The sequence below is a fragment of the Canis lupus genome, chromosome X (genome assembly GCF_011100685.1).
Source record: "Canis lupus familiaris isolate Mischka breed German Shepherd chromosome X, alternate assembly UU_Cfam_GSD_1.0, whole genome shotgun sequence".
NCBI classification, from domain to species: domain Eukaryota; kingdom Metazoa; phylum Chordata; class Mammalia; order Carnivora; family Canidae; genus Canis; species Canis lupus.
Window position 1 is genome coordinate 35,159,465 of NC_049260.1, and position 25,864 is coordinate 35,185,328.

Genomic DNA, 25,864 nt, shown 5'->3' on the forward strand with positions numbered 1-25,864 from the left:
TAACAGTAGCTACTCTCTTAGAGTCGCTGTGAGGTTTAAAAGATATTGCCCTATGTAAAAGGGTTAGCAAAGTATACGGCGAGTAGTAAGTAATGATGGTTAGCAGGGTTTTTTTTTTTATTATTATTGTTCTTGTTTTTTATCTTTACCCTCCCCATCACTTTCCTTGTATTGTAGCCACTTACATGGCATCTTTAAATGCCCTACTGGTCTGCAAGATTTTTTTTCTTTTAAGATTATTTATTTATTTGTGAGAGACACAGAGAGGCAGAGAGAGAAGCAGGCTCCCTGCAGAGAGCCCCATGCAGGACTCCGTCCCAGGACCCTAGGATCACACCCTGAGCCAAAGGCATATGCTCAACCACTGAGCCACCCAAGTGCCCCACGGTCCGCAAGATTCTTGAAGGCAGTGTTATATCTTATTCACCTATCTGTGACCACCGTCTCCACTCCTATTTCCCCTCAGATCTGGTAGCATGGGAGTAACGAGGGGGATTTCTTTATATCCAGCTAAGGAAAAATTGACTTGGGGATATATTTAGTTTGGGTTTAATGGGACATGTGTGTGTGTGTGTGTGTGTGTGTGTGTGTGTGTGTGTTTAAGATATCGCTGGCCATCCCAGGGCAGGAATAGCTTCCAAGAACACTCTCACCACCCACTGGGTTGACTCCCCAGGTAATGTAACATGAAGATTCAGGTCCAGAGGTTGTATCTCAATGTAAACATGTCCTACGGTGCCCAGAACCAGAAGCGTATGTGTAGTAAAGGAGAAACAAGGTTTGATAAGTCTGGAGTCAGAAGGTACTCTACTCTGGAAAATTCTTCCAATCACCGGACATGAAAAATTGTAAACAGGGGATTTAGTTCTTATTCATGCCTAAACAAAGGAAATTCTCTCCCATTGGGAGTATATTCAGCCATGCAATGTATACAATTATGAATGCACCATATATTTTTTTCCTTTCTCATGGAATGTATATGGAATAGAATTTATCGGAATTCTTGGTTTGTAGGGCACAAACTTATAGCAGTACAACAAATGGTGAGTAGGTCCGCATGTGATGTCGCATGTTTTATCCACTGCAGTGAATTGAACCATATCTTAGAGTATCTGATGCCTCTTGTTCTGATGAAGTCTGGCAGTTCCAGACGAAACGGCAGACAAAATTGACACCGACACAGCAAAATACCCTAAAGAAACATATTTATCAATGAGTCAATTTTTATCCCATAAGAGTAATTCAATTACATAATTATGTAGCCTGGTACGATGTAGTGGCAATTTAAGAAGGCATTTGAATTGCTCTTGTATGCCCTAACTTCAGATTAACTTTAGATATTTTTTTCGAAAATATTGATCAAACCAAAAATCGATCAACGAATATGCAGCCAAAAATCGTAAGATTAAAAAGTACTATCGAGGTGTGTCAGGCAATGAGTGAAAATATTCTATGACATTGTCTGGATTTTGTGAGGTTTAGGTATTTGTCAACTCTTTCAAATTCAAGATTTCTTGTCATACCTCATTTTGCCCCTGTTGTCTTACATTCTTTTACTTAAAGAGAGGGACCCCCAAATTATATATGTTTCAGGCCTCACAAAGCCTGGATCCTCCACCAGTCTCACTCTGCGACCCTGCATGCGTGTGTGTGTGTGTGTGTGTGTGTGTGTGTGTGAGAGAGAGAGAGAGAGAAAGAGAGAGAGCTCTATTGTCCCTATTCTGGTACCCGCTGCACTCCACACACATCCTCACAGCCAACCATGCTGGAAGGTGTCTCTTGACAGAGGGAAGGGAGGGCCAAGTAAACCAGGCTATGGTTCTATCGTGTAATAGAGCTGGGACCTGCAAACCACAGAGGCGACCCGGTGGGGCAAATTCAATCAGCCGGCTCCCACTTTGGGGACTGGGGCACAAGACTGTTTGGCAAATAGAAAAAGGGGTGGGAGTGGGGGTGGTGGGCAGGCCCAGAGTGGGCTGCAGTTCTGCATTTGACCACAAGATGGAGGTAGAAGAGTGGTCCCTCTGCTCCGCCTAAAAACTCATTAAGAGCTAATCAAGGTAAAGGGGGTTTTTCATGTTTCCTGAGGGTGCCTTCTCCCCTTTGCCAAGCCTCAGTGCACTTACTATTGTTCCATTCTTTTTGGTTGAAGTCGTCACAGATCTGCATTTTTGTTTGTTAACTCAACTGTAGCCTGCAGTTTGTCTTCTAGACAACTTTCCCTGCTCCTTATGGTTAAGGATTATGTTCTTATTAACTATTATTAGAAGAATTTTCTGACTCAGAAGTTTCAGGACTTAAAGCTATAGTCTTAGCTCAATAATTGCCTGATTATTTGCTGCCGTGCTTGGAACTTTCATTACCTGGCTTCTATTTCGCATGCATTGCTCCATACCCCCCCAGTCAGGGCTCTGTACAGAGCGCTATCTGGACCACCAGGCCGCGTTCCCATCTGTCTGAGAGAGATATGGTTCCATCTAGTTTTACTGGGGCCCTGTGAAGGTTGAATTATTCCTACATTAACCATAAACAAACGGAGCAACTTGCCTAAGGAAGACGGTGATAGAAATAGGGTCAGGCTTCCTGGATCCATTCCTCCATTCTCCACTGGACAGGACCCCCTCCTCCTGGCAGGACAGTGGTAGTCCCATAGACCAGCACCATTAGCTCAGAATGCACCGTGCAGAAAGCATGGGGCCGTGACCAGCACTGACCCACCTTCCAGACATCTTTTGAGAACTTTGCCTTCTCTGGGAGTCCTTGACCTAGACATGTACTTGGCTTATTGGTGGGGGCTTTGCTGGAAAAGCATGCTAATAAGAGGGCAAAGGTCCCCACCCAAGAGCAACCACACTATGATCCTGAGCACACAGATGCATGAGCTGCCTCTCCAGTAGTGGAAGCTATAATGTTTGTCTTTGATGAGTCATAAGCTTGTCTTATGACTGAGGTTGGAGATTACATCTGTGTAAGAGGACATACCAAAGCTCACTGGCCCACATTCACAGCAGATCTTGGCTGACCCCTTAGTAAATCTCCCCTGTTTCTTGACTACTCCAGCATTGAGATATCCCATGGGACGACGGGTGCTTTCTTTGAAGCAAGTAGAGGAATCAGAAACATCATGGCCTATTTCCCCTACAAAATGCTTCTCTGGCTCCAGATCCCACGGATTTATTTTGTTTTGTCTTGTAGGAGTATCCCGCCCTCGACGGCACCTTGGGGCCTCGGGTTGGGCAGAATAGGAAAAGCAGTGCTGGACAAGGAATTAGGGGACCTAGCTTCAGATGGCAGCTGTGTGACTATAGCATCTCCTGTCAGGAACGAAGGACTCCCCCCAGCTGCAGGAGAGACTCTCTGGCCACGGCCACACCTTTTCCCAGGGTAGCCCACCTCTGATGACTACTGGCAAGGAGGTATTAAGTTTCAGCCTTCTTGTCCCAACTCGAAGTGACTCCAAGGGTCTTCTTTCTATCTTTCAGATTCCCCATAGAGTCAGCAAAGTTTTCCCTGAAGGCTACATGGCAGCTCAACTTGTCCCTCCATCCACTCTTGCTTTCTCTCCTCCCTTCCTCAGGGGTGGATCCCAAGGGCTCTCCCTAATAAACCTTCTCTGCATGCAAAACTCCATCTCAGAGTCTGCTTTCTGGGGGAACCCAGCCCAAGACGGTGACCTTGGGGAAAGGTAAATACTCTTTCTGAACTGTGTCAGGAGGCTGGCCAAAGCTGTGGAGCTACATTTACTGCCACCCCTGCGCTCATTTTTCACAGCTGACCACTAAGGATCCCACCAGCTCTTGGCAACCAGACTCGGCAAAGAATTCAAAGTTTCAGAAGCCTGGGAACCCAGTTACAGAGGCGTGCTCACACGCAGAAGTGGCTGCTCACTCAGGCAGGCTAGGGAGCAGTACTGAGATTCTGTAGCTCTCAACCCAAATTCTAAGAGTGCTGCTGTGTTTGGTTTTCAAGTCCATCTGCTGCTTAAGCTTGAGGGATAATTTCTCCCACTCAATCCCTGCAACTCAGAGACAGGCCTGGGACATTGTCCACTTCCATTAGAGGTTGGTTGTCCAGTTGTCCTATGTTGACCTTTGCTCTCTCTCTTCCTATAGGGCCGTGGAAATAAATTCCTATCCAGGAAATATTTCCTGTTCAGCGGAAATAAATTCAAGCCACATATATAATCTTAAATTTTCTAGTAGCCATACATAAAGGTAAAAGAAGAGGACGAAATTGATTGCAATAGCATACCTAACCCAATACATCTAAAGTACTATCAGTTCAATAGGTAATCAATAGGAAAATCATTCACAAGGTATTTGGTATCTTAAATTCTTTTGGTTCATACTCAGTCTGAACTCTGGTGTGTGTTTGGCACAGCGCCTCTCCACTTGGACTCGTCACATTGCAAGCATCCAGTAGTCACTGCAGTGACCATATTGAACAGTGCAGGCATGGATTATAAGGGAGGAGAGTTGCAGAAGGAGGCATATGAGACCCTGTGATTTCGAAGGGTCTCAACCACTTTTGTTTCTAGGGCCGATGAGTTTGAAGCCTGAACTCCAAATTCTTGCTGACCCCTAGCTCTCATTTCTCCATAGATTAGAGATAATACCGTACCTGCCTCATAACGCAGGTAGGGGACTTTAACAAGATAACATCCCTAAAGCACCTGGCACACCCACAGGTTATCTGAAACCCCATGGCTTTATACTACCCACCCCCAAAATTCCACCAGCATGAGCAACATCAGCCAGGACTGGTTCATAGGGTTTGAAAGCAATACTAAAGACACCTTTATTTCAAGTTGCATTTCTGCGTCTTGCACAAAGTCTTGACCAATTTTCTAATCCCAATCAGGGGAGGAAGTGTTTGGAGAGAGGTATAATACTACGTGTTCCCTTAGAATGTAAAACATTTAATTAGATGCCAAGGATTGAAAATCTTGATTCAGAGCCCGAAATGGCTAATAAGGTTTTATTGTTGCTATTACTTAGAGTTTTTATAGAACTTTAGGCTTGCAGAGTGCTTTTCAATCACTTGAGAGAATCTAAGTTTGTTAACAGCAAGATGAAAAAATGTTCTATTCATCAGGAAAGACAACATACATAATATTTTAAGTATTTAAGAATTACAACCCTGCTGTGAGAACTTCTGAAATTACCTCTACGTGGATGCAAGAGATTCTTGTTATAGGCACAGGACATTAATGCAGATACCAATGTTATTACCCTGCTGAGTCTGCAAGGGTGAACTTTTGCAAGTCAGGAAATACGGAAGTTTCTAAAACAAACATTAGTTGGCTCTAGTTACACATATGGAGCTTTTTGCCCACACGTAATTTTTGAACATTTTTCTAAAGGAGCTCTTAAGGTTTTATGGGTGATCATATTATAAAATCATACATAGTTCTAATACGGCATAATTTATGACTGCTCTGGGTCACTGAAATCTCCCAGGATTGTGCTGTTGGGGCTGCTGCAATTAGAGACAAATTTGCACCAATTCCTCTATAAATATTATCGGTGAGGCAGCATTGGCTGGAAAATGAATTTCTCTTCCCATGTATGCCAAAGGCAAATCCAAGCCCTCTAGCCTTTTGGATGTATCAGTTAGCTTCTGCTACGACAGTGCTGCCTAACAACCAAATCAAAGCGCAGTGGCATACAACCCTAAAGATGTATGCCTCCAGATGATTGGCTAGGTGGCTCCACTGATCTCAGCTAGATTCACAGGTGGTTGGTGGCTGATCAATGCTGGCCTCAGCTCTACTCCACTCTACATGTCTCTCGTGGTCCAGCAGGCTAGCCTGGGTATATCAACATGGAGATGGCTGATGCCCAAGAGAGAGCAAACTCCAATGAATAAGCCATTTTCAGCCTGTGTCATGCTTGCTTACAGCCCATTGGCCAGAGTCATTTGGCTGAGCCTGGAGTCCATGGCTGTGGTAAATCAACCCACCGACCAAGGAAACGCACTGCAGTCACATGGCCAAGGGCACTGATGAAAGGAGGGATGAGAATCGTAGCCATCTGTGTGGGCTACTACAGGTGTTAATGGATTAGAATAGTTTTCTTGAAAAGAAAAGGAAGGGCAAGCACAGTAAATGTCACCGACATTTGCATCCATTTTGATTGAGAAAAGATGCTCTCAGCTGGTAATGCCAAGCTAATGCCAACTCACTTCCCAATCCCTACCTCTCGGAACAGTTCCTAGGCCAAAGGTCATGGGAAAATTTTTTTAAAGGTTTTTATTTATTCATTTGACAGAGAGAGAGAAAGAGAGAGAGAGAGTGAGAGAGAGAGAGCACACAAACATGGAGACTGGCAGGCAGAGGCAAAGGGAGATGGAGAAACAGACTCCTCATGGAGCAGGGAGCCTGACGTGGGGCTCGATCCCACTACCCCGGGATCATGACTCAAGCTGAAGGTGGATGCCCAACTGCCTGAGCCACCCAGGCTCCCCAGAAATTTTTTTTAAAGATGCATTTATTTATATAGAGAGAACGGGTGGGGGGGGGGGAGAAGCAGAGGGAGAGAGAGAATCTTAGGCAGGCTCCATGCTCAGCACAGAGCCTGACATGGGGCTCAATTTCACGACCCTGAGATCATGACCTGAGCAGAACTCAAGAGTCAGACGCTTAATTGAGCCACCCAGGTGCCCCATGGGCAATTTTTGACTAAGTTCTAATGGGCAATTTTGACAGAGTATGAAGTAGGAATCTTTTCAAGTGTACCCCTTCATAGACAACACATAGGTGAGTAGCTCACAGCATCCTCCTGCCTATCTCCTTCTGGTAACCTCCATGTAGGGCCCTCAGTACCATGTAGAATTATACTTCAGAAAGCAAGGCAGGGGTTATAGACCCTTGTGGCCCTGCCTTGACCAGGTTTGGGTGGTCACCACACATGCTGAGAGAGCCTCTGCTCTCTGCCATTAGGCCAAGCATCAGCTGGCCCCATGCCAAACTAGCATTTGTGCCCATCTGTCAGGGTGGCACCTGGCCCTCTTCTAGAAGCAGATGGTTTCAATTGATCTTTCCTTGCCAGTCTTCCCTGCATTGACACTCCAAACCTGCCCTGCCTCTACCTGGGATTTAATGGAATTCTCACATGCTCTAGCTTCCTGTATCTTTTCCCTGGTAGCCAACTTGTTTTTCTTTTTTGCTTTTTCTTTCTTTCCTTTTTTTTTTTTGTTTAAGTTTTTACTTTTCTGAAATAGTAGGATTATAAATGGATTTGTATATACAGAGGGAAAAATCAATAGCCTGTATTTTCTAGGACAAAATGTAACCTCGAAGCAAAGCACCGACAATTATAAAAAAAAATCATTTGTTTTTCCATTTCACTGATCTTGACATACAGTCCACCTCATAGTCCTAGACAAAACCAACTTTGGCCTCCCTGGACATAGGAGACTTGACCTAACAAAACCTCTCAGAATGAGACAGGAAATATGAAGGCCCATTCCTGGCACACCTTGGGTGTCAGGCTGACAATTTAGCGGCCCAGAGGACAATATGGATTTAAAATTTTATTTAGTTTTTTTAAAGGAAAGACCTGAGTTCGGGCAGCTAAATGTTACAAATATTCCAAAGGTAAGGTGGCGCCTTGGCCCTGAGGTCCCAGCCTGGGAAGGGACAAGTGACCCTGGTGACCTGGCCCAAGGACAACAGGACACCGCCCCTGGTGCTGGGGCCTGCTGACCTCTGCCTGCAACCCAGCCCATAGAGACGTAGCTTTGGCCAGTGGGGCTGTCCAGAAGCACCCAGCAACGTCCAAATCACAGCCTGGCGTGGGTGTTTCTCCTGCTATATGCCTGAGATGCCACCATGTGGGTAAGTAAAGGCGGAAGAAGACCTATAGACAAGCACTTCAGTATGCACGGAGCAGCTCTGGCCAACAGAAACATAGTGCGAGTTGCAGATGTAATTCAAAATGTTCTAATAACTACATTTGTAAAACGTAAGAAGAGAACAGGTGAAATCAATTTTAATGAGACCTTTTCTTCACCCAATATATCAAAATATTATCCCTTCAACATATAATCTGTACGAACAGTGACTTATGAGACATTTCACATTAGTTTTTACATGAAGTCAAATTCAGTGTGTGTTGCACTTACAGTACACTACAATTCAGAATAGCCATATTCCGAGCACTCAGTAGCCACGTATGGAGAGGGGCCACCATATTGGGCAGCGCAGAGCTTGGGTAGTTCCAGAAGGGGACTCAAAGAACAGTTAACAAGGGTTGCCTCTCAGGAGAATGAAGGGACTGAGACATAGGGACGGCAAACAGACTTTTATCTATAAACACTTTTGTATTGCTTTTATATACCAAGTGTACAGATTAACACTACTCTGTTGTATTAGGGTTCTCCAGAGAAACAGAAAAAATAGGAAAGAAATATATATATTCATTAAATATATTTATATATAATATATATAAATTATATCATCGATATTCATTTAAATGTTCATCTAAATTACATTCAAATGTGTCTTTACTATATCAGTACTGGGCTAATTGCTTTTATTTTGTTTTAAGATTTTATTTATTTATTTGAGAGAGAAAGAGAAAGAGAGAAAGAAAGAGCTCACAAGCAAGAGGAGGGGCAGAGGGAGAAGCAGACTCCCCATTGAGCAAGGAGCCCCATAAGGGGCTCCATCCCAGGACCTTGGGATCAGGACCTGAGCAGAAGGCAGACACTTAACTGGCTGAGCCACCCAGGCGCCCCGGGCTAATTGCTCTTAATCTTCACAAAAACTTCAAAGTGGAACGTGCTGTGGACCCTGTTTTACAACACAGATACTAAGGCTCTGAGGTTAAGAAGCGGGCTAGCTAGTAAGAGGTAGGACTTGAGTTTGAACTGATTCTGTCTGCCTTCAAAGCTAGCAGATACAGATAGGGAGAATGAACACAGATGGTCCAATAAAAGAGATTTATTATAAGAAATCAGCTGATGTGATTCTGGAGGCTGAGAAGTCCCACGATCTGCCGTCTGCAAGCTGGGGACCCGGGAGAGCCAGTGGTATAAGTCCCAATCCAAGGGCAGAAAACCCATGTTTCAGCTGGGCAGGCAGAGAGCAAACCCTCCCTTCCTCTGTTTTTTTGTTCTCTTGGGGAGGGGGGCCTCAATGAATTGGATGAGGCCCACCCACAAGGAAGGGGGGGCAATCCGCTTCACCTGGTCTTCTGATTCAAATGGTAATCTCATTCAGAAACACCCCAACAGATATACCCAGAAATATTGCTTAACCAAATATCTGGGCACCCCGGGGCCCCATCAACTTGACCATAAAATCAACCATCGCCTCTCCTTCTAGAAATGGTATCATAAAGAAACAACTAGACAAGAGGGCCAGTACGTTACGGACGAGGCTGTTTATCTCAGCATCTGAGCTCTTACTGGGAAATTGAAACGATCCTAAACGTTGCCAACAGATGTGTAGTGAAACTGCACCCTCTGGAGGGAGTGGCTTCTAAAGACAGGCAATAAGAGGAAATCACCAAGAGTCAAAATTGCCCTTGAAAATCACTTGGACAGCAACCTACCTAAGAGGCTCGGTGCTAAATCCTCCACAGCAAGGTCGCTGCTTCTCAGCCTGAGCTCAGGATGCAGCAGTTTGCTCGCATGCCTGGGCCATACTGTGTGAAAAATAAGTGCCCTACGCCCTGGTCTAAGTGGGCAAGGTTGGAGAGACACATTTGAATGGAAAGCAACGAAGGACACAGAAGATTTGTGGCTTCCACCTTGGGCTCCGTTTTTGAGTAAACTGGGAGACTGAATTGCCCCCTCTTATTTAAATTGTTTTCTCTTGCTCTGTGAAGTCCATACTTTGCACTAGACATAACTGACATGCTTGAAAGGGGGTTTGGGTGACCTGCTGCATACTGACGGGTGTGTATAAAGAATGTAAGGGCATGAATAGGGGCGCCTGGGTGGCTCAGTTGGTTGAGCATCTGCCTTTGGCTCAGGTCATGATCCCAAGGTCCTGGGATCAAGTCCCACATCGGGCTCCCTGCTCAGTGGGGAGTCTGCCTTTCCCTCTGCCTCCCCTCCCCACCTCCATGTATGCATGCGTTATCTCTGAAATAAATAAAATATTTTTTAAAAGGAGGGAGTGTTGTGCTCTACTTCAAACATGGGGTACATTCTCTTTATATTCAAAGGGATCGAGGGAACATTAGAGATGCCACTGGCATTTACAGAAGACCGAGGTCCTTGGTTGGGGGGCTGAGGACAACAGCTCCCCCTAGATAGTTCTCCTGCCTCCACTCCATGCCACTGCCCCCCTGAGGCTCAAACGAAATGTCTCCTGCGGGGATGGTTCATCACCCCAGGCCCCCAGCCTGCCCACCCCTTCCCTTCAGGGCTGCGGTGGGGCTTCCCGGACACCCCGCAGATTGTCACACGGTGCAGCACGCGCACCCCCCTGAACCACCGGCCTTGGCATAGCAGGAGGAAGCCTGGCAAACACAGGACACATTGGAGAGGGACAAGCATAGCCTGGCAGCGCTGACTTAGGTGCAGGTTGAAAGCATGAGGCAGGCCCTTCCAGCAACTTGCTGTTATTTCCAGTCAGCATGCTCCAGATTCTAAACATACTAATGAGAATCCCTGCCCTGTCCTGGCGGCTCAGCCTGAAACAGGACTGTCCGTCTGGACGGTCTCTCATTTAATCCCCATAACAAGCCTCCCGGAAGGCGTTGCCACGACTACTTCACAGATGATGGAAGCCAGGCTCAGGGAGACAAATCCTCTTGCCCAAGTGTCATGGGTTGGGTTCCCAGGGAAGGAGACTCTGAGGCAGAGGGAAGCACACAGGATGCTTATTAGGGACCTTGGAAGGGAGAAAGGAATGGGGAGGGGATGGGAGGGGCGGGCAGAAGGCAAAGTCAGCTGTGATGCGAGGCAGTAACAGCCTTGGTCACCCCTCCACAGGAAGCTCGGGAGCAAGGGTTGTCCCGAGTTGCCCCAACGTGGCCAGATTCTGATCTGATGCTCTGGCAGCCATCGGTCAACGGATGGGACCCACCCCAGAAGGCCATGACCTTGGCAAGGTGCTCTCTGGAGCCAAGACAGACCCTGCAGGGGCAGAGAGCTGAGGGCTGTCCCCTAACAGCGTCGCTGATGGTGGGCAGAGCAATGCATCTTCTCTGGAAGGAGGACCTTGGCCCCTCGCGTGGCTGTGCCTACCACACCAAGGTCATCCAGCTAATGAGTGACAGAGCCACCGCTGAGAGTGAGCAATCCAAGAGCTGCAATTTCTGCCATGCTACTAAGCTACACTGCCTCCTCTGGGCTTCAAGTCTTACAGCAGCCTCAACCTTCCACCTAAACTGGGTCCAGTCTGAGGCCATGTTGGGGGGCGGGGTGTGAATAGGGAGTCCCTATTGGAGTCTAGATTACCAGGCTGTTCCAGGTGCTCCTGGAGCCTCGCTACAGTTGTTCCCATTACAAAGGCTGTGGGATCTTTCAATTTTGCCTCAACATCCTCCCTAGCCCACAGGTGGGCTACTCTGCACCATCCCCCCCCCCCATCACCACCTCTGATTGCTTCTACCACTACCTTTGGCCCCACCACATCCTTCAGCATTTTTAGGGTGGATTGTAATGATCCAGGGGTGCCCGGGTGGCTCAGTCAGTTTTAGCATCCACCTTTGGCTCAGGTGGTGATCTCAAGGTCCTGGGATCGAGCTCCTCCCTTTTCCTCTGCCCTTCCCCATGCCCATGTGTGCTTGCTCTCTCTCTCTCTCAAATAAATAAATAAATTCTTTCCCAAAAAGATGTATTTTAATGATCCAAATGAATTTTACCAAAACCTAAGGAGATTTACAAGGGAAACCGAACATTCGAGCACATTAGTGGCACTTAGAAACCGTGGTTTTCTCACCCTACAATAGCTTTCCAGGCATCAGTAAGCTGAACCAAAATCCTGATTCAGAGACTCCCATTTCCTCTTGGTAGATTCTTACTCACCGCCATCCCCCAGGCCCCACAGCCACACTAGGCAGGGGATAGTGAACCCCTCAGTCCCACAGCCCATCCGGAGGTGAGTGACATGGAGGACAACTCCCACAGGTAAGGCTCCTTCTTCAGGGACAGCTGCTCTTCTACTTGGAGGGAATGGGATTCTGGGACCCAAACACACACACACACACACACACACACACACACACACACCAGTGGCTTGGGAACAGTGGCCTCGCTGGCTGGAGATTGGATGGAAACGGATGGGCTGGGGAAGAATATTGGTGTAGATGCTGAAGGGCAAAGGACACAGGAGAAGAGACAGAAATGGGTCAGAGATAGAGAGGGACAATGACAGCCTTTGTTAGAATCCTACTCTGTCCAGCCTGGAGTATTAATTTCCTAGGGCTGCTGTAACGAAGTACCACATGCTGGGTCACTTAGACAACAGAAATGTGCCTCCTCATGGTTCTGGAGGCCAGAAGTCCAAGATCAAGGTGTTGGCAGGGCTGGCTCCTTCTGAGGGCCTGAAGGGGAGCACCTGTTCCAGGCCTCTCTCCTCTAGCTTCCGGTGGTTTGCTGGCAGTCTTCGGTGTCCCTCGGCTGGTAGAAGCATCACCCCCATGTCTGCCTTCACGGTCACGTGGCCTTCTCCCTGCCTGTGTGTCTCTGTGTCCCAATTTCTCCTTTTTGTAAGGACATCAGTCATATTGGACTCACGCCCACTGTCATGACCTCATTTAACTCTATAAAGACCCTTTCTCCAAATAAGGTTACATTTAGAAGTCCTGGGGGTTAAGGTACCAACGTGTCTCCTGGGGAGGGGGATACAATTCAATCCATGACACTTACTGATTCCAAACCCAGAGTGGGCATCTCTGATTTTTGCCAGCACAGCATGCCTGCCTATCTTCTGGTAACTTCTCCTTCCTTTAGGACTGAGTCCTTCCTTTCCATGCAGCTCCCAATAACATGACTCCATTTTCCCATTACAGGGATGGACACATGACCCAAGCTAGCCAATCAAATTCTCTCCATCCATCTCTCTTTCTGGATTGTAATGATGTTAGTGAATCAGTTGAGAGAGAGAGAGAGAAAAGTTGGGGCTCTTCCTGAAAATTGGCCCAAGCCCAATCTGTTTCTAGTATTTGCTCTTTTAAGAAAGTCTTCATGATGATATGCCCAAACGGTGACAAGCCCAAGGCTGCTGTGCCTGAGGAAAGCCCTTGGCTTTGATGCGCAAACCCCAACCTCCTCATTAATTAGCTAAGAGATTGAGAAGTTTTCAGTGCCTAGGTTTTCTTCTCTATAAAATATGATGGTGGTAATGCTATCTATCTCAGAGTACTCTTGTAAGGGTCATATACATAAGAAGATGCCATACAAAGCAAAGGTCTATAAAAATATTTGTCATTATTAGAAAGGTTAGTAATCTAGGAATAGGAGAGCCAAAGAATAAGAATTTGTCAGTGTTTACCCAGTCCTGACTTCGAGCACTGGCATCACACTTTCCCGGCCCACACCCTCTTCCCCTCCATCTTCCAGTTGATAAGGCCATGTGGTTGGTTAAGTATGACTTTCTGGCCCAGACTCAATGTGGGAGGGAGAACACAAAAGCATGAACACAGAGGGGTGAGTGAGATTCATCAAGCATTACCAAATGGTAGTCTGCCACAATAGTCAAATAGTCACTCATTTGTTCATACTTTCATCCACTCATCAAATCCTTTTTGAGTACCCTTCATGAGTTCAGCATTGTGTTAGGCTCCGGGGATTAAAAGATGAACAAGCAAGGTCAGTCCCTCAAAGTGTTCCTCTTGTCACAGGTGAGATGGGGTGAGCACATAGTTGCAATATAATGTGTCCATCCCTACAAGGGAGGGGAACACTGTCTGGAGTCCAGAGAGGCTTCCTGGAGGAGGTGATGTATCAGCTAGCTTTTAAAAGGCAAGTAAGTGATTACCAAGCAGATGGGGGCAGAAGAGCTTTTCAGGCAGAGGAAGCCACACCTCTGAAGATACCAAATGTTGGAGGTGTTGCGCAGAGGTTTCAGAGTGGCTGGAACACAGAGTGTGTGGAGTGTAAATGCCAGGCTAAGGCATTTTGATTAGATGATGAAACCTGGGGAACCACAGGAGGTTTTCCAGCAGAGAAGTAGCTTAAAATGAAGTCTTTCTAGGAGAATAACTCCAATGGGAGGTTAGAAGATGAGTGGCAGGAGAGGGATTGGAGGCAGGCCAGGTAGAAGGTTACTGCACAAGTCCTGAAAAGGGATAATGAGGCACAAACCAAGGCATGGGGTGAGGACTGAGACAAGAGACTAGATGTAAGAATTTCTGGGGTATAAGGGAGAGATGTTGGAATGGGAGCCTGATTATGACTAATTCTGGATAATTGGCCTGAGTCCTTTAGACAGAGCCTGGAGTGAAAACCACTAGCCTATTGCATCTCCATAGCTTGAAAGAAATTTGTTTCTTCTAATTCTCTGCTTCCTAAACAGTTCTCTGGTCTCTAGTTTGGTCTACTGAGGAGATCAACCCCCTGGAAGAATGTTCTATGTAGATCAAACACTTGTGTTCAGAACCCAGAGAGGAATACCTAGTCAAAAATATCCACTCCTCTTACCTCCTGCTCTGCTGCTAAGGAATTAGGTCCCATCTTCACATTTTGGCTGGATGTTCTTCCTTCTGGAACAGATGGGTACATTTTCTCCTCTACACATAAGATCTAAGGGTAGAGGAGACAGAATTTGCTGATTGACTGAATGTCATATGTGAGGGGAAGAGCAAAGGTGAAGATAACACCGGGCTTTGGGCTTGAGTAATGGGAAGAACAGAATTACCACTTACTGAGAGGAGGAGGAGGAGGTTGGGGGAGGTTGGAGTTTAGTTTTGGAGATGCTCTAAGTGAGATGCTACTGGGCATGTAGGTGGAAAGGTGGAGAAAGTGGTTGAACGTATTAATATAAAGTTCTAACACATTACCCAAAATGTGGCAAAGAAAGATGAAAAATATCAAAGGAGGGTTACAGGATATGGAGGAAAGAACAAGACAGTCTAATAAATGTTTAATTGAAGTCACAGAAGAGGAAAATGGAGAAAAGGCAATATTTGAGGGGATAATGGTTGACAATTTTCCAAAATTAATGAAAGGCATGAATCGTCAGGTCCAGAGAGCCCAACAAATTCGTATAGGATAAAAGAAATTACATCACAGTGGAACCAAAAAAAAAAAATCAAAAAACAAAAAACCCAACAACAACAACAACAACAAAAAAACCTGAACACAAAAACACAAGAGAAGATTCTAAAAGCAGCCATGAGATAGGGGGATAGAATGGGACACAATTACCTATAAAAGAATGACAATTGGAATGTCAGCATAGTTGCCAACAGCAACAGCAGAAACAAGAAGATAGCCAAATGCTTTCTAAAAAAATATATAATTCACGTACCATGCAATTTATTCTTTTAAAGTATACAATTAAGTGGGTTTTTTAATATTTACAAAGTTGTGCAACATCACTGCTATCCAATTCTGAAACAGTTTCATCACCATCCCCCCTCAAAAAAAACCCATGACCCGGTCACTCCTTGTTCCCCTGTCCCCTCAGTCCCCAGCAAGCCCTAACCTAATTTCTGTCTCTATAGATTTGCCTATTCTGAACACTTTGTAACAACATAGAGATTTTGCCTGGCTATAAGCTACAGTCATACTTGTACTCTAACCCTCCTATTCACCCCCCTTTTGCTGAGCCCTGTGAACCCCCAGAACCATGAGGAATAATAAGAAAACGATTGTTGCTATTTTAAATCACTAAGATATTTTGTTAGGCAGCCATAGGTCACTGAAAACTGCTGCCTTGTTTCAAAGGCCAATGTCCTCGTGCAAAGGCAGAGTAAGGATGGTCATTCAGAAAGGATTAGGTCCCACGCTTGTGTGTGCATGTTGGTGGGGGGTGGTCCTAGGAAAGATAATACAGGTTTCTGAAACCAGTCTACTGGGCACCCAGCACCAGTGTATCTTCCATACTGAGAGCCATGTTGGGGTTGTTATAGCCATCGGTCTCCTTCAAGTTTTACCTCATATGATTCAGCCCACAACAGCCACATCCTCCCTGGGTAAACTGAGAACATCTCATCTGGGGGCTCTGATGCTGAGACCCACTCCAGTGACTCCACCAGAGGTGTAGCCCCTGTGAGGTTGTACATTCTTTAGCTGCAGCATTTTGGCCAAGTCTAAGAAAGCTTATGTTTGCGAAAGTATTTTCATTAGCTCAACACTTTTTGGTGCTCACTGCTTCCTGAAAAAGTTAAGAATGGACAGACTTTGGGATGCCTGGCTGGCTCAGTCAGTGGAGCATGTGACTCTTGATCTTGGGGTCGGGTGTTCAAGCCCCACTTAGGGCATAGAGTCTACTTTAAAAAAAAAAAAAAGAATGGACAGACCTCTACCTGGAAGCTTTAAAGTTGAGTCTTTATTATTATTATTATGTTGAGAATACTTAACATGAGATCTACCCTTTTAACAGATTTTTAAGTGCACAATACAGTGTTGTTAGCTATAGTTGTACGGCAGATCTCTAGAACTTCATCTTGTGTAACTGAAACTTTATACCTATTGATGAGTAACTCCCCATTTCCCCTTCCTTCCAAGGCTGCCTCTTACTTAAATTAATTCTTTTTTGATTAACAAAGCATAAGCCAAAAATATATCCCTATGTTATGTTTAACAAGTATCTAAACTTCTCAAAAATTAATTCGTTGAAAATATAAGCTTTACATTTCTCTTTAAGAAATCCTTGAAGTTAGGGGCACCTGGGTGGCTCATAGCTTGAAAGAAATTTGTTTGAGCTAGTGATTGAGTGATTGAGCATCTGCCTTCGGCTCAGGTCATGATCCTAGGGTCCTAGGATCGAGTCCTGTATCGGGCTCCCCACAGGGAGCCTGTTTCTCCCTCTTCCTATGTCTCTTCCTGTGTCTCTCATGAATAAATAAATAAAATCTTTTTTTAAAATAAATCCTTGAAGTTTGAGACTATAGAATACCAAGATGTATATGCTAAAAAGTTTTCAGAATGAATTCTTCTGGACACCCACAATTACTACAAATGAGACCCCCAAATTAAATGTTACATGATTTTTTTAAAAGACAGTAAATTTTAACAAATTTCACAATTTTCTTTAAAACTAAGGGCATTAGGAAATATTGAATACATTTTTAAAATAAGACAGATTATGAAATTATAGACTTTGTAGTAATATTGGCTCTCACCCACCTTTATTCATTCAGGCATTCATATTCGGTAAATATTCTTTGAGTGTGTAAGATAAATAATAACAAACAGCAAGTCTTTTTATGGATCAGGGACTATGTGACACCATGGGTATCATCTTATCTAATCCTTTTAATAGCCTTTCAAGTATATGGGTTTTTTTTTTTTATTCCTTTTGCCCAGATGAGGACCGATGAGGTCACTGAGGCACAGAGAAGCTACCTTGACCAGTTACTAAGTGGCTGCACCCAGATGTGAGCTGTAAATGTGTCCAGTACTTTCTTTTAACCACTGTCCTCTGCTGCCTCCATGTGCCCAGCAAAAAAATTTGGGTGCTGAGATGGAGAGATGTTTAAGACAAGTTCTTAATTCCAGGGAGGTGACTATAAGAATAAAGAAATCAAACAGCTCAACCTAGCCAGGGAACAAATAGTATAGACCATACTTGATAGGGCAAGTTTTTACCAGTTTAGGGTTAAATAAATTTATGTGGCTTTTGTCTTTAAAAAAGATATATATTTTTAAAATTTAACACGTTTAAACTTACACAAAAGAAGAGAGAATAGTATAATGAACCCCCCCACATACCCATCACCCAACCACCCAGTGTAGCTAGTACTATCAATTTACCGCCAATCTTGGTTCCTCTATATCCCATCCACTTTTTCCTTCCCCCACCCCCTCCCTACTGGATTTTTTAAAATGTTTTTTAAGATTTTATTTTTAAGTAATCTCAGCATTCAATATGGGGCTCGAACTCACAACCCCAAGATCAAGAGTCACATGGTCTACTAACTGAGCCAGCCAGGTGCCCCCTTACTAGATTTTTTGAAGCAAATCTCAACCACCCTGTTCTTTTATCCACGAATACATCAGTATGTATCTTTTAAAGACAAGGAATCCTTGTAAACATAAGAGCAATACCAATACCCCTCCCCAAATAATTAACAATGACACCCTAGTAATCATTCAGTCTGTAGGGGAGGAAAATCATTTTCTCTCTACCCTTCTAGGTTCGTGGCTGATAATAAATAATAATAAAAGTTTAACAGGAGAAAAACAAGCATGTCTAATAACATGTATACCACCATATGCATGGAAGAGACCTTGGAAAGCTGAATAACTCCAAAATTGTGCAAGTCATCACCTTAAATACCATCTCCAGCTAAAGACAAAAGAAGATATCGGGATCGGGGTGCTTGGCTGGCTCAGTCGGAAGAGCATACAACTCTTGATTTCATGGTTGTGAGTTCAAGCTCTAACTTCACTGTAGAGATTACTTAAAAATAACATCTTAGGGACGCCTGAGTGGCTCATGCTCTGCCTTTGGCTCAGAGCATGATCCCGGAGTCCCGGGATCGAGTCCCACATTGGGCTTCCTGCATGGAGCCTGCTTCTCCCTCTGTCTGTGTCTGTCTGTCTGTCTCTCTGTGTCTCTCATGAATAAATAAATAAAAATATTTTAAAAAATAAGATCTTAAAAAAATGTCAGGGAAAGGGAAGGTCAGTTACAGGAAGTTATCTGGCAAAGAGCAGTAATCAAGAATATGGTCATTGTGCAGATTTAGGTTATTGCCTTCTCCACTGATCAGTTTCTAGAGACTAAGTCATCCTGGTACAGAGAGCAAGACACTCTCACAAATAGAGAGTTCCCTTACACATGCACTTTTCTCTTACAAAAGGGTCACTTTCACTTGATTGTCAAAGCTTTTCTTCTGTCTACTGTTTATTAAAATAATAATAATAATAATAATAATAATAATAATAATAAGCCTAAAGTAATTCTTTTGCCAAAGAGACATATTTTGGGATGACAGATTCTATTCCCCTTCAAGTCATTTACATATTCAAATTGACTCCTTAGGGGTCCACATATCCAGATTAATAAAAAACACAGTTTCTCTCCTGGGGTTCCTCTTCTAGTGAACTGAGATGCTAGTCCAATTCCATTGTGGTCCTGCTTCCAAGCACCTGGAGAAGAAAGAACCAGAGAGTCTGAGCCATCTCCCAACAGGTGCCCTCCTTACTTGCTGCCCCGGCTGCCCCTGAGTCTTGCTGATGGAAACCAGTGATCTTGGTCAGTCCAACCACTCTGACTTACTGCTAGTCAAGCTCCTGTCTAGGTCCCAGGGGTTCTCCCAGGAAGGCTGAACCTCTTCCTCTGGGGAGCCCTTGGATAGGCAAGGGCCCCACTGTGGGGATCTCAAGTGTCTGGCTCTTTACTTGCCTCTGAAACACTCAGCCCTTGTTTCCACAGCACACCTGGAGCTTTCAGGGCCCAGCCCCACACCTGAGCAGAATCCACCTTCCCCAACAAGAGCCAACACCAAAGGTATTGATCCTAGTCGAGCTTCTTCCTTCTTGGTGCATTTCCCCAAGTGCTCCCATGCCCCTCTCCGGCCAACAGATGCCCATCCGGACCCCGGCAACCCGTCAGAGAAGGGAGATGTCTCTGAAGTGAAGGACTAGGAGCCAGTTCCCTGTAATGTTGGGAATCTCTTGAGCCCCACACAAATCTGCCCTGGGACAGTTTCTGCAGGCCAAGACCTACTGGAAGAGGTGGGCCACAATCCAGCCACAAGGAAGGTCTTGTTATACCCCTCCCCTGGGCTACCTCTCACCACACATTTACACAACTAAGAAAGGTGGTTTAAGGATTTCTTAGACACAAGTCCATTCCAAGGTGACCAGCTGCCTCCTCCTCCACAACCTGTGGAGTTTTGCCTTTGTTTTGTTTAGCTAACTTCCATGTTGTACATTTATGTCTTGAACAGGTCAGACATTTGCATAGTTCGAAATTCAAAAGATATCGAAGGGTAGGTGGGAAAGTCTCTCTCCCACTGCATCCTGCTCTCACTCACCCAGATCATCCCCCAAAACAACCAATTTCATCAGTTTCTGGTGCTTCCTCCAGCAATATTTTATGTCTGTACAAGCCGATATATATATATATTTATAATTTAATATATATGAATATTAAAATATATAAATGTTTTAATATGTATATGAATATATATTTTTCCCCTCCTTCTTACAGCAACAGTAGCATACGATGCACAGTGTTTTGCTCCTTGATTTTTTTCCCCCATTTACAGTATAATCTTTACAATCAATCCAGGGGGGCATTCTTCTGTTCCTATTACACTTGCAGAGTATTCCAAAGTGTGAAGGTACTGCAAGTTGTTTAACCTCAAGTCTTCTATCGGTAGGCTCTCGGGTTGTTTGCCATCTTTTCCAATTACAAACAACACTGTACTGAATAAACTTATAAACAGGACCCAGACAGCTTTTAACAAGCAACTTCTCTTGCCTAGAAACAAATTAAAATTCTAACTAAGTAGGCAACCTGCTGTATAAGATAAAGAATGATAAAATACTCTAGAGGATCAGAAAAGATAGAACTTACTTAGCTGTCTGGGGGCCACAGAGAAGAGATGTGTGGGGCGGGGAAGACGGAATCTGCAGGAGGGGAAATCACAGGGAATTCATTTAGAAAAAAAAATTAAGTTACCCTGATCTATGTATAGAATGTACAATAAGGAGGGGGGCAAGTTGTTATTTCAATTAAAAAAACAAACCTCTAACTTAAAAACTCTAGTATTCACATGGCATTATATATACTGCTTGCCTGAGAATGTAAATATCAGGCACTCCAAAATAAATTACAGACATAATGCAAAATCTGACCCAGTTCTTAGGAACACAGACTATAAAACACTATAATGAAGGCAAAAATCCACATCAAAATCTCCATTGTCTCAGAAAAATGGAATTTAAAGAAATCCCTTCCCTATTCAGTAGCGTTATCACTGGTATATTAGAATAATGCTACTCCTGCCCTTTGTCATTAATATATGCTTGCCACTTCTTGGTAAATGTCTCTGGTTTGCCTTTTGGTTGGTGGGTGAAAGGTGATTGTAATGCAGTTAAGGTAGCAAATTTTCCCACAAACAGGCAGTACAGACATAATATCGTTCCACACTGCACTTGATGCTCTGAATTATTAATTAGGACGTTAAATATATTGCTCAGTGCATGAGGTTATATTTAACTCCATATACTGACAATCTGAGCTTTGCACCTTCCTGGGTTTGAAAATTAGATTTGTAACAACAGGATTTCTTGTGTTTGTTCAGAAAATCATACCTGTAATGAGGGTGGAGAATCATTTCAAGCGGACTTCGAGAGGTGAAAAGTCAGTTGAGGTTCTGGAATGAAATGCCCACATAGGAACTAGGAAAAGAGCAACATCCATAATTAGTTCCTGGCACTTTCACTTCCAAGTTCAATCTTCTCGAAAATTCTGTCGAGAAGTATCAGGAAAGACTTGGGCCTCCGTCAACCAGATCTGAATTCAGATCTAGATTCTGACAAAACCTAAGATACAAAAATAGGGGATTCGATCAGTAAATTAGGATGCATTCACACAATGAAATATACAATTATTAAAAAGATGTGTGCAGATATACTGTTAAATGGATGGTACTAGAGCATTTCATGTAAAGGCAAAACATGGGAAACATTTTTAATGTCTGTTGAAACAGGCTTGGAAAATTAAATTATGATACATCTGCTGTGAACTGACCAAGGCCAATTTGGTCAAGGCACTCTTATGAGGCTCTCTTGTTGCAGCAATTAGTCTGAGGCAAGTAGGGTCTATTTATGCCCCACTTTGCCACCAGCTTTTTTTTTTTCTTTTAAGATTTTATTTATTTCTTGAGAGATGGTGAGTGCAAGAGCAGGGAGTAGGGGAGCAGAGGGAGACGGAGATGCAGATCCTCACCAAGCAGGAAGCCCCACTCAGGGCTCAATCCCAGGACCCTGGCACCATGACCTGAGCCGACAGCAGACACTTACTTAATCAGCTGAGCCACCCAGGTATCCCTTGCCACCAGCTTTAAGGAAAGTGGGTCTCAGGCCCAAATCAGCCAGGTATATATTAACAAGCAGGCCTAGCAACAGTGTCACAACCTCTTCTGTATACAAAGGAGTCCCAGCTCAGTCCTTGTGTTCAAGGTTCATTCGAGGCAAAGGCTGTAGTATTCTAGAAGCAGGATTCCATTGGCCTTATAGGCGGTATCAAGCAAGTAGAATGTCCAAATTCATGGTTGGATAAAGCCCCATTAGAGATCAAGCCTAAGGTGCCACTGAGCAAAGGCTGCATGCCTGCCTAGATTCAACTACCCTGCTTGTTTAAGTATGAGGAACGTCTATAAAATAGTTCGGCCAATCCATACACCTTGAATACTTCTCAACTCAACAATGAGAGCACATTTTGAAAAGCATAGCTTAAACTAAATAACACATTCATAAAACACTGACTATATTTAAAGTATATTACAGGGACACTTGGCTGGCTCAATTGGTAGAGCATGCAACTCTTGATCTCGGGGTTGTCAGCTTGAGCCCCATGTTGGGTGTACAGATTACTTAAAAAAATAAAATATTTAAAAGATAGAGAGAGAGCCCCTCGGAGGTACAGTCAGTTAAGTGTCTGACTCTTGGTTTCTGCTCAGGTCATGATCTCAGGGTCATGAGATTAAGCTCCACATTGGGCTCTGTGCTCAGCACAGAGAAGATAGGGAACTTATCATTATCCCAGGAAGTATGATTAGTGGGAAGAGAAGAAGCTACTTTTTTCTTTATGCGTTTCTGTATTTTGAATTTTTTACAATGACTATGTAATTGATTACATGAATTTTAAAAATGCACACTTCTTCTAAAAGGATGTTGCAGAAGAATAATTATGTGGAGAAATGTTTATAATACATTCTTGGGTAGAAGACATTAGATGGTATTATATTAGATGTGACAACCATTGTCTCCTCATCTGTATGCAAACCCCATGTGGCAGATTGTGTTTTCTGAAGATGGCCAGGCCAATAAATATCCCAACCCATGGGCTCTTCATCCGATGTGACATCAGTAGGCCTCCAGTGACAGGCAGCAGGGGTGGGATGGGAGGAGGTCATCTTTGTTCCCTCTCCTTACACCTGGCAGATCTTTCTGCCTTGCCCAAGCAAGTGAGCAAAGACGTGATGTTCAGTGACCTTCTGAGGCTAGATCCTAGAAGGTGATAGGGCTTCCATCTGGCTTTCTCTCCTTGGGACATGTGCTTGAGCCATTGGAGTCCCGAGTCCCCATATAGGACAACGGTTACCCTGATGCTGCCATGCTGAAATGTCCATGTGGGGAGACCATGGAGAAATAGAGAGATGCCCTGTATGCCCCAGCTGTTCCAGCCCCCAGCTGTTTGAGTCTTCCCAGCCCAGGTGCCAGACAGGCAAACATAGAAACCTTTGACATTATACCACCTCTGGCCACCATTTGACTGCAATGGTGTGAGACAACCTAAGTCAGTACCACCCAGCTGAGCTGCTCCCAAATGCCTGACCCACAGAATCCCTGATGAATAATAAATGAGTATTGTTTGATGCCACTGAGTTTTGGGGTTACTTGTGGAGTGTAATAGATAACTACTACATTCTTCCTTTTAATTTTAAAGCTTTTTATCTATTTAAGAGAAAGAGTGAGAGAGAGAATGATCAGGGGATGGGGTAGAGGCAGAAAGAGAAGCCGACTCCCCTCTGAGCAGGGATCCCAACATGGGGCTCCATCCCAGGACCCCAAGATCATGACCTGAGCCAAAGACAGATGTTTAACTGACTGAGCCACCCAGCCACCCTTACTACATCCCCTTTGAGAGAACCTACCACTCCCTCAGCCTAGAAGAGGAAGTCTTTACAATCCATTTGCTTCACAAAGAGCATCCACACATATTCGCAGTGGCAGGACCCCTGGAGGTCACCCGACCTCCTGGGAGTTCTCTGTTTCTCTTTTCCAGAAATTTGGAATGTGAACACTGACGCCAAATCTCCTAGCTTGGGGACACTAGACACTTCAATTTCATTTTCTACCTTATGTCCCAGGCTGCAGAGGACAGCAGAAGGACTCAAACACTCAGAGAAGAGCAGGACAGAAAGAGATCTCGTAGCTTTAAAAGAAAATGAGAGGGACACCTAGGTGGGTCAATGGTTGAGCATCTGCCTTTGGCTTAGGGTGTGATCCCGGGGTCCTGGGATCAAGTCCCACATTGGGCTCCCCGCAGGGAGCCTGTTTCTCCCTCCATGTATGTCTCTGCCTCTCTCTCTGTGTGTCTCTCATGAACAAATAAATAAAATCTTTAAAAAAAAAAAAAAAGAAAAAAAAAAAAAAAAAGAAAATGAGAGAAAATGTTTTTCTGTCTCGTTCCTGATATTCTTCCTACCTTTTGGTTCTTCTAAGTGCTCAGCATGTGTTAACTTTAATCCTCACCTGATGTATGGAGCTGACACCACTATTGTCCTTATTTTACAGCTGAGGAAGCTGAGTCCTGAAAGGCAAAGTAACTTGCCCAACAGGCAGTTGAAAAATGCCTTTTTTAAAGTTTTTGTTTTGTTTTGCTTTTTTAGAGCCAAGTATAAGCACACATACAACAGTGCAGAGCCAGGCTCAGATGTTCCCCTCTCTGCTCTCACTAATCTCACTAATGACTGAGAGTGGATCAGCACAAGGCACCCTGCAGGCTTCTGTGTGCAGGGTTCTTGGTGGGGCCCTCTGGAGGCTGAGGGAAGGTATCTGGAGACTGGAGATTTTTCATTCATAAGTCATTGCATTCATAAAGAAGGGGAAGTAGCTGCTAGAGGTGATGAGAGGAGACAGAGAGCACGTGGTTTCCTGATGCTGGTAATGGATCGGTAATGACCAATTCACGCTTCTCAGTCTAGACTCTTTCCCCTTATGGTCAGGACGATGGATGCCCAACAGCTGGCTGGAGCTAGGAGTGTGGTCTCCCAAGGGATTGGAGGGCAGATAGGGGTTTAAAGACATTGCTGGAAGCTTTAAATAGCTGTAGAGGTTGGGGAGGAAGGGAAGAGGCAGTGACTAGGTCAGGGGAAAGGATGGTCAGGGCTCAGCTGAGAGCCAATCCTAGGGATAGAGGAATTTCCACAGCAGCAGCGGTCGCAGCCCATGATAGGAAGAGAAGGTAGGCAGCCACATGGTTCCAAGATCAAGGTTTTGTCCAATAGGTTGAAGAGAAGACAGAGAGGAAAGAGAATCAGGGTGTGGCTAAGAGAGAGTGAGGAGGGGTGGCTCATGACTCCAAAGTGGGATAGGAAAGGCAGAAAAGACAGAAGGGGGGAGGTGATAGGAAAAATAGAGGACCAAAGGTCTGTTCAGGTGATCAAGCATCCCTACCAGCTCCTGGGAGCTCCAGAAAAGATCTTGAAAACACTTGTGAATGAGGCACGGTCTTGCCCTATTTTTTGTTTGTTGGGTTTTTGTTTTTTGGGTTTTGGGTTTTTTTTTTTTTTAAGTAATCTCTACCCCCAAGGTGGAGCTTGAACTCAGGACCTAGAGATTGAGTCACATGTTCCACTGACTGAGCCAACCAGGCCCCCCAGTCTTGCCCTGTTTTTGCCTTTGTAATTATCTGGAAGTTGAACTTATTGTGATCACTTCATTAGCAGAAGATTCCCCCCATTTCATTCTTCATAGATAAATAGAAGCCATCAATAGTTAATTTGTTCACTTATTCATTCATTCATTCATTCATACGTCTAATGTTGTGTTT

The 25,864-nt window shown here is 44.4% G+C and overlaps 1 long non-coding RNA gene across 1 annotated transcript in view; it reads right to left on the reverse strand.

The window, feature by feature from the left end:
* Positions 1-18,818: 18,818 nt before the first annotated feature.
* Positions 18,819-25,864, reverse strand: part of LOC111094748 — a 37,499-nt gene continuing 30,453 nt past the window's right edge. Inside the window, exons 3-5 of the long non-coding RNA XR_005386255.1 lie at positions 21,397-21,483; positions 20,657-20,709; positions 18,819-19,221 (exon numbers count right to left, since the gene is read on the reverse strand). This is a non-coding gene — a long non-coding RNA (uncharacterized LOC111094748). The remainder of the gene's footprint in view (positions 19,222-20,656; positions 20,710-21,396; positions 21,484-25,864) is intronic.